The sequence below is a fragment of the Vidua chalybeata genome, chromosome 9 (assembly GCF_026979565.1).
Source record: "Vidua chalybeata isolate OUT-0048 chromosome 9, bVidCha1 merged haplotype, whole genome shotgun sequence".
In the NCBI taxonomy this organism is placed as follows: Eukaryota; Metazoa; Chordata; class Aves; order Passeriformes; family Viduidae; genus Vidua; species Vidua chalybeata.
This window is the reverse complement of record NC_071538.1, coordinates 29,031,959-29,040,265: the sequence shown is the minus strand read 5'-3', so window position 1 is coordinate 29,040,265 and position 8,307 is coordinate 29,031,959.

Here is an 8,307-nt window from a genome sequence, read left to right as displayed (position 1 = left end):
AGGGGACGGGGGGCATGTCCCTCGTGCTCAGCACTCCCTAGATCATATCCAGGTACTCTGTCCAATTTGGGGCTCTCCCTGCAGGAAAGGCCTTGACAGACCGGAGGAAGGGAAGGTAAGGGAGGTCCCCAGGATGGCTGGGGCTGGAGAACGTCCCCTGAGAGGAAAGGCCATGGGAGCAGGGCTTGGTCAGCCTGGGGCAGGCAAGGCTTTGGGGACCCTACACATCCAGCCCCTTCCTTTGAGGTTATTGAGCCAAGGTGAGAGGTGACAAGAAGCCAAAACAAGAAAGTTTTGGATGAATACAGGGAAAACCTATTCCCCATGAGGACACTCAGCAGCAGCACAGTTGCCCAGCAAAGTTGTGCCGTCTCCATCCTTGGAGGTTTTCCAAACACAGGCAGTTCAAGCCCTGAGTGGCCTGGTCTGACCCGAGCTGACCTGCTCTGAGCTGGAGCTTGGACAGGGACCTCTGAGGGCCCCTCCAGCTCAAGTTATCCCATCATCCTGTGATGCTGCTCTTGGGTGCAGACAAGAAAGCCTGGGAGATGGATAATACTGTATTTCAATACAATACAGTGCTCTGTGTTGGGAGCATTTTTGTTCTCTGCAGCAGGTAGCAAAACCGTGCAGCATGAGAGCCGAGAGAGCTTTCATCAGCTCCTGCTTTCCACTGTTCCTGCTGTAATGGAAACATTGCTTCTGCTCCTTGCAGCAGCAAAATAATAGTAAAGAGAATTACTGCGGTCAACTGAGACATGTTGTTTCCATGTTGTCCTTTCAGGTAAAATATTTATTATCTGTTAAAGTGATTGAAGGTCACCTGTTCACTTCCTTTTAGAAACCAGCACAGAGAGGGAAGGAAGAGAAAATACTCATGTTTTAAAAATCTGGAGGCAGAGAAGTGGAAGCAGGAGGCAAAAGATGGGAAAATCAGGAGAAAATCTCCATGTTGGTGCACTACTCCACTGTGGTACATTACAGTAAAGCAAGATAAGGGTATAAATAAATTATAGCAAAGGAAAACTAAATGGGCATTGGTAGGATGAGGTAAGGTCTGCCCCAGCAGTAGTAAAATAATCATTTTCCCATGCCAACTGTCCCTGTCAGACAGAGCAGGAGGGATTTCTGAGGCATTTACCCTTTGTGTAGGGTACAAACTGTGTGCAGAGCAGCTTTGCTCAGGATCAACTCAGCTACAATCGGGCAGGAGGAAAAGGCACTGAGGTTGTTCTGAACCAACACTGGCTCAGGACCAATGGCTTTGCTACAGTTTAAGATTTAGATTCTTTAAAAATAAGGCAGAGCAAGCAAACTGCGTGATCTTGAATGAAAAATGTTTGATGTTTTGAATGGGAAAGAAGGGAAACTGAACAAGATTGCTCAGCACAGATTGGTATTTTGGTGGCAACTACGATGTGCCTCTTCCTCCTGCCAGAGCTGTAGCAGTCTGGTCAGAATGTCCAGTGGGAGTCGAGAGAGGAAAAGCCCTTTTCTGGATCATAAGAGACCTGCAAGATAATACCCCAGTGATATATCTGCAGAACTTTGCAGATTGTGGCTTTATTTTGAGGCTTGTGCACAAAATAAGTGAGAGGGAGAAATTTGGGGCAGATTAACTACTCACAGAGGTAACATGAATAAAGGCAAATTGTAACAGAATCCATGTTGCTAAGGATCAAGATGTACAAATTAGGGATTCTATCAGCTGTATTCCTCTGGAAAAGAAGTTTGGTATGAGACATTACAGGCTCTTCAGTATTCAGGCCCTGCCATTATTAAGTACTTGCTTTCAAAAAAGTCCCTTAAAATCAATATGTTGTAGCCAGCATTTGGACAGTCAGTGGTGACCCTAGAGGGAAAGATACTGCTAAAAACAGCAGCTGGTAAATCCAGAATAAGCTGGGAGTGGAAGAGCTAAGAGCAGGTAGTAAAGGAGTAGATCTCATTTAGGAAGGGTTAAAGACTTATTTTTACCCCTCCAGTGTATCCCAAAAATTTCAATGTACTTGATCCCAATAGAGCTTTAGTGGAGAAATGCAGTGCTCAGGCAGTGAGCAAGCAGGGACATCAAATCTGCCACCTTTGATGGGAACAGTGCCAGGCAAAGTTCTTTGATGCAAATTGCTTATAAGAAGGAAAAAATATTGCAAATATCTCAACTCCAAACCTGCAATATAACAACATATTAACAATATCATAAAATTTTAATAATAATAATAAGCTTTGGCAGCCTCAGGGGCAGGAAGCATTCCAGTGTAGGCTCAAGCAGAACCATCCCACAACCACAGCTGGGGAACAACAGCAGGACTGTGCTATCAGTGATTGGTAGTAATTCAGAAGTGTTTTCATAGCAGCACTCTACTGCATGGTTCAGAAAGTGATTTTATCAGCAAAGTAAAAACAGAGATCAAAACTGGCCAAGAATTTGAGGAGTAGCTGCAAGATACTATTATCTGCTTCATAAAGTGAACTTTCAGGCAGTGATGGAAGAGTTTTGCCGGTTTAATAACTGAAGGATAGTTGCAAGTAGCACACCCTCTAATCACAAAATGCAACTGAAAAAATATCTGAAATTCAAATTCTTCAACATTTCATGAGGCAAAACCCCAAACTCACTCAGACTGAAAAAAAAATGTTTACAAAATCTATAGCCTTAGGGCTTACCTCAGAAATTCACTACGTTTTCAGAGTATTGGTTCTTTGAGAAGACATTTTATGTCTCCTTAGCTTTGGAAATGTCTCCAAGGCACATTAAGACATTTGATTAAAATAGAAGAGGTGGATAATTAGTGGCATCATTTGTAAACACATGCTTAATTGGGCTTTTGGAGAGGGGTAGCATGCACTTAATGGCTGGTATTAATTCTGCATTTGATATTTACAATAGTGTATTAACAGGTGTAGGATGACAGAACATATAATCATTTAATCAGATAATCAGCTTATTACAAATATTTTCACTTGTTTGGATTTTTATTTTAGGCTTTACCTATATCCCTTTAATGCAGCACAAGAATTAATTCCACTAATCTAAAACATGTTGTTCATCCACTACAAAACCAAAGGCAATAATTGTTTCTGCTTGCATGTGCTGCCAGAGAAAACCAGAGCTGAGGAGGGAGCAGCTGTTTGTCTGCCCAAAGTGACACTTTTGTGCCAGTGTTCAGAGCCACCCATGTACCCTGACACAGGTGGGACTTCCCAGACATGAAATACAGCCAGCTTGTTCCATAGGATGGGAGTAGCACCCTGAACACGTGGCTGCCTTCTCCCTGTGGGGTGCTGTGTGTATGGTCTGTCCCCAGTAGCCAGTGGATATTCCAAATTCAAGCTGCAAAAGATAAGCTAATTTCTTCCATTCCCAGAAATCCAGGGTTCAGAAATTAAGGCCAAAGAGTGGGATCTCATTATAAGTAACTTGGGGAAAGCAAGAAAATGTTGCTTCTGTGCTCTGCACAGGGGCAGGGAGTAAGACAGAGCCCAGCTTTGGTATCAAACTGCATCTGGTTTTTCTTGTAACTCCTGGTTTACTACTTTTATTATAGTAAGTGGATTGAAGGAAAACAAATCTTGTTTTTTACCTTGCTTCCTCAGCAGATTTTGCACATCCTTTCAGAAGGGTTTAAGTAGTGTCAGGGCAAAGAAAGCAGAATGCTCCAGCTCTGGTGCCTAGCAGAGGTAGTTTGAACTGAAATAGGGACATGATTAAACCCTGTTAACAATGTTTTAATCTGTCATTCAGCAAACAGCGTCCTGCTCTCTGCAGTAAGGAAACAAAGGTATTTAAAGCCTGCCAAAGGAAGGGAAGTTCTGTGTACAATGTTTGGAAATAGTTTTTAAAGAAATAACTACATAGAAAGTGTTGCAAAGATGAAGTCAAAGATTTATGAGGTGTATAAGGTGTTTGTGGGATGAACTACAGGCTGAGACTAACCCACAGTAAAGGTGTCTCTTGCACTGATGAACTTTTCATTTGTGGTGAAAAAAAAATGTGCTGTGCCCTGGAAAACAAATTTAGCACTGGCTGTTCTCATGCTAGGGCTGTGGGCAATATTTTAAATACGTGCAACATTTTAGGTGTGTGACACAAGACAGCACAGCAGCAGGGTTAGAAACAGGAGAATATTGGGAGGGAGAAGCAATACCTGCACACAACTTCTGGGGGCCCAAATAGGATCTGGAGGCTGATTGTAGATGGAAGCAGTGCCACTGAGTGTTTCTGTATTGAGTACTGACTTGTAGTTGATTAATACATCTACTGATCTCTAATTAGGTGCAATTAACAGCCTGTACACAACAGCAGGCTGGGTAATATTCAAGATAATTATCTGGAGCCCTCTAGTGGAGCCTGAGACAGATACAATCAGACTTTTTGTTTTTCTGCAAAGACAGATTTATTTTTCTTCCAGTGAATGGCCCAATCAAGAACCTTTGCTGAAATCATTGAAGGCTTATGCTTGCACTGAAAATCATGCAAAAGGTAAATAAGTATTAGGATGACTTAGTCTGTTGTGTTGATCTTTACAAGTAGTGACCAACATTTTAAAAGCCTGTTTTTAAAGAGACAAGGATAATGAGAAGGCAAAAAGACAAGAGGGGAGAGGGAGGAAAAAAAAAGGGGAAAAATAATACAAAAAAATCAGGATATGTTTTAATGATTCTTGGCTTAAGCATCAGTTACAGGAAATGAATGACTATTCCTTCTCTGTTTCATATCTTATTTTAGAAGATTTCCTGTAGCACAGACTTACCTTGTTTTGTAGCTGGTTAAAGCCTGCAATCCTAAACCTGAGTGTTTCCCTGAGTGAAGAAGCTCGGTGGATGATTGTGCCACACTTTCCAGAGGCTGCTTAAATTGTGTAAGACTATCCCTGAGCTGTGTGTTTCAATTATAACCTAGGGAGATTTGCTTTTAATTCATCTGTTTTATTCATTACTTGAACTTCAGCAGTGACCTCAAGAAATGATGGAGAATAGGTGTTTGCCAGCTGGGTCCTTGCTCCAAACCCACATGTGACTCACCAAAGCAGCTGTGCCCATTTCTTCCATAACACAGCTCTGCTCTCTAAGTGCTGGGAGCTCCCTGACTTTGCTGCTCCAGCCTGGACAGCCCTCGGGTTCCACAGATCTGAGCTCTGATTTATTTGGAGCTGCTGGAGCATACTGAACACACATTTCAGCCCAGCATATTAGGTGGGACTTTGCATTTGGAGTTTCTTTCCAAGATCACAGATGCCAGCCTTATGAATTAGGGACTTTGGTAGGTGCTGGGATAGGCATTATATTAGGGTAGAGGTCTGAAAAATAAATGATTTCTCTTTTTTGGTTCTATTTTCACTCCTCTGATTATTTTCAGGCCAAGGGATGGAAAAGCGAGCTTGTGGCTGTATGTTGTTATTTGCTTCTAAAGTCTCTGGTTCTGCTATTTGGCAAATTGCTGCCTTCTAAACAGCACCAAGAACACAGTTTGGAGAAATACAGTTTGCACCTATTTTCTGCAGCCTCACACATCTGCTTCAGATTTGCAGCAGGAGGAGAAATGGGATGTGTAATGCTGGTTTATGGACACAGCAGATGTCCATACATCAGCACACACACACACACTGAATAAAGAAGACTTAACCTTTTGGGATTCACTGAAATGAGGCACAGGGCTAGTGAGAAGTACAGAACCAGCTGTAATAATGGTTTCCACAGCACTTGTAAAGAACCTGGATTTGTCCTAATTCTCCACAGGTTCTATAACGAGGAGAGCTTTGTTGCTGAGTGTCTCTGTACAGTAAGACAAGAAAAGCAGTTCAGGTCTTATTCCTACACTGTTCTTTGTTCCTCTGAAGAAATCTGTCAGAATATAGATTTCGGAGTTAATGGCCTGGAAGCAAAATCCCACAGAACTGAGTGTCTGTGTTAAAAGCTGTCAGCTATCTTCAAAACAATTAGTGGAAAGGCTAGAACCTATTTCAGGCAAAGAGGGAAAGATGGAATAAGCCAATTTTTTTCCAGACAAAGAAAATGATGAGTATTAATGTGTGGTCATTTTAGATGTCTGGCAGGACCCCTCTCCCCACAATATTTGTCTTGTGTAGTTAAAAATGGCAGCATTAATACATTCTGCTTCCATGAGCCCCTTCATGGCAGCTGATTGGAAAGATCAATAATGTGCCTCAGGTTGTGAATCATTAGAAGCTTATTTTTCAGTGTTGATTATTACAATGTATGTGATCAAGTGTGATCAAAGCAGATTATTTACAATACACAGCAGTGTGGTCTGTCGGAGGGAGCAGCACATTTCCAAAGCTGTGGAAAGTGGTTTCAGAGAGAGCTGACAGATTACTACAGTGTTTATCATTGTTACAGCCTCAGTGGGAGTCTGGTTTAATCTAATTAACATAACAGTGGGAGCACAATGACAATAAAAATTAGAAGCACTGAAGAACTCTATTATGTGGCTGGTGTGACTGGGAATGACAGACATTACAATGAAAGCACAACAGGAGGATGTTAAAGGGTGGCTACTGCTCAAGGAAGCCTTTTTTTGTACTCATGACATTAAGCTGAGATTTTTTTTTTTCTACACTGTCTGCTCTGAGCACCCACTTCAGGTGTTCTGCATTGCCTTCTCTGTTCTCACACACCTCTGAACTGGCTAAGCTAGCAAGATAGCTCTGCTCAGAGAATCCCAGACTGGTTTGGGGTGGAAGAGACCTTAAAGCTATCCCAGTCCCATCCCCTGCCATGGGCAGGGACACCTTGCACTATCCTGAGCTGCTCCAAGCCCCGTCCAACCTGGCCTTGGACCCTTCCAGAGATGGAGCAGCCACAGCTCCTCTGAGCACCCTGTGCCAGGGCCTCACCACCCTCATTGAAAACAACTTCTTCTTAAATTCAATCTAAATGTCTTCGTTTTTCCAGGAGCTACCAAAAAAAAAAAAAAAACAAACAGATTTTTTGTGATCATTTAGCAACAACAGAAAACACTACCTTGAAAAAACAAGTTAAGTTAAAACAAGCCTACTTCAAACTTTGGAAGCAATTTAAGTAGTACTTTTTGAAAGGAGTTCCAGGCATCTCTAGTGATAAGGTAAGGAGCAGTGGAATGAAACTGCCAATAGATACCAAAGCTTTGGCTACCATAAAAATATAGGCATTTTTGGGAGCTTTGTTCCATACTTCTGTGTTCTTTAGAGAACTACCTGTTGTGTTCCAGGAACAGGTCTTAGAGGAGGCATTTTCAATTCATGAAACCTGGTGGGTTCCTTTTCCCACTGCTTTCAGTGGTTGATTTTGCAGAAGTCTGGTGGGTTGGTGTGCATGGGGAGGAGGGACCTAAATCCACAAGGTCCACAAGTAGAGGAACAACTTTCACAAACTTCCAGGCCTGGCACATATCCTGGTCCTGAACATCTCCAGCAAGAACAGAGGAAAGAAAATCATCTGTGTCTGAACAAGTCAGGGATACAGAGCTGTATGAAACTCTAGAGTGCACACCTGATTTCACAAAGCAACCAAACCAAAATTTTAATGTCCTTTCTTGTGAAATAAATGACAGTAGTACTGTGTAGCCATTGATCAGAGAAGTCTCAAACAGGCCACCCTGCAGAAGGATTTGTCAAAGGCATCTACAGACCATGAATAGCGACTCTCCATGAAATTTTACAGAAAACAGGCATCTACTCCTCCTCCCCAACCTACAATAAAAACTCTTCTAAAACACATGCATCAAATACCATAAACGTTGCAGCAGAGCATTGGCCAAAAGTCAAAGCACTCTCTGGTGTTTTCCAGGATATAATTTCTCTTCGTCTCTGACAGTTTTTTGATGATAAACTAGGAAAATATGATAAAGAGAAGTCTTGGAACAGAGAGTGGGGATGAGGAAGCCATGTGAACAATTTGACAGAGTGTAAAAAAGACAACAAGAAGGCAGGAAGCAGGAGAGAAAGTGGTTTGGTAATCAGCCCATGAGAGGATGATGTAGAAGTGTGGTGATTCAGTGTTCGCCCCACACTGTTTCCTCTTGTAGAAATTCTTAAATTTCTCAGGGTTTGGTCCCTGTTCTTTGCCTTTTGTAGGAGTTGGAACCTAGATTTTCTTCTCCAGATGAAAAGGTAGGTTATTCTCTGTCACAGCAAGGCAAGAGGACTCATACCTGGAGCAGATTTCCAGAGCTGCTGGTGGTGATTGTGATGAGCTGAGCTGCTGCATCCCCCATGGATCCCCAGGGGCTGTGGGTGGATCTCTGCATCCCCCGTGGATCCCCAGGGGCTGTGGGTGGATCTCTGCATCCCCCATGGATCCCCAGGG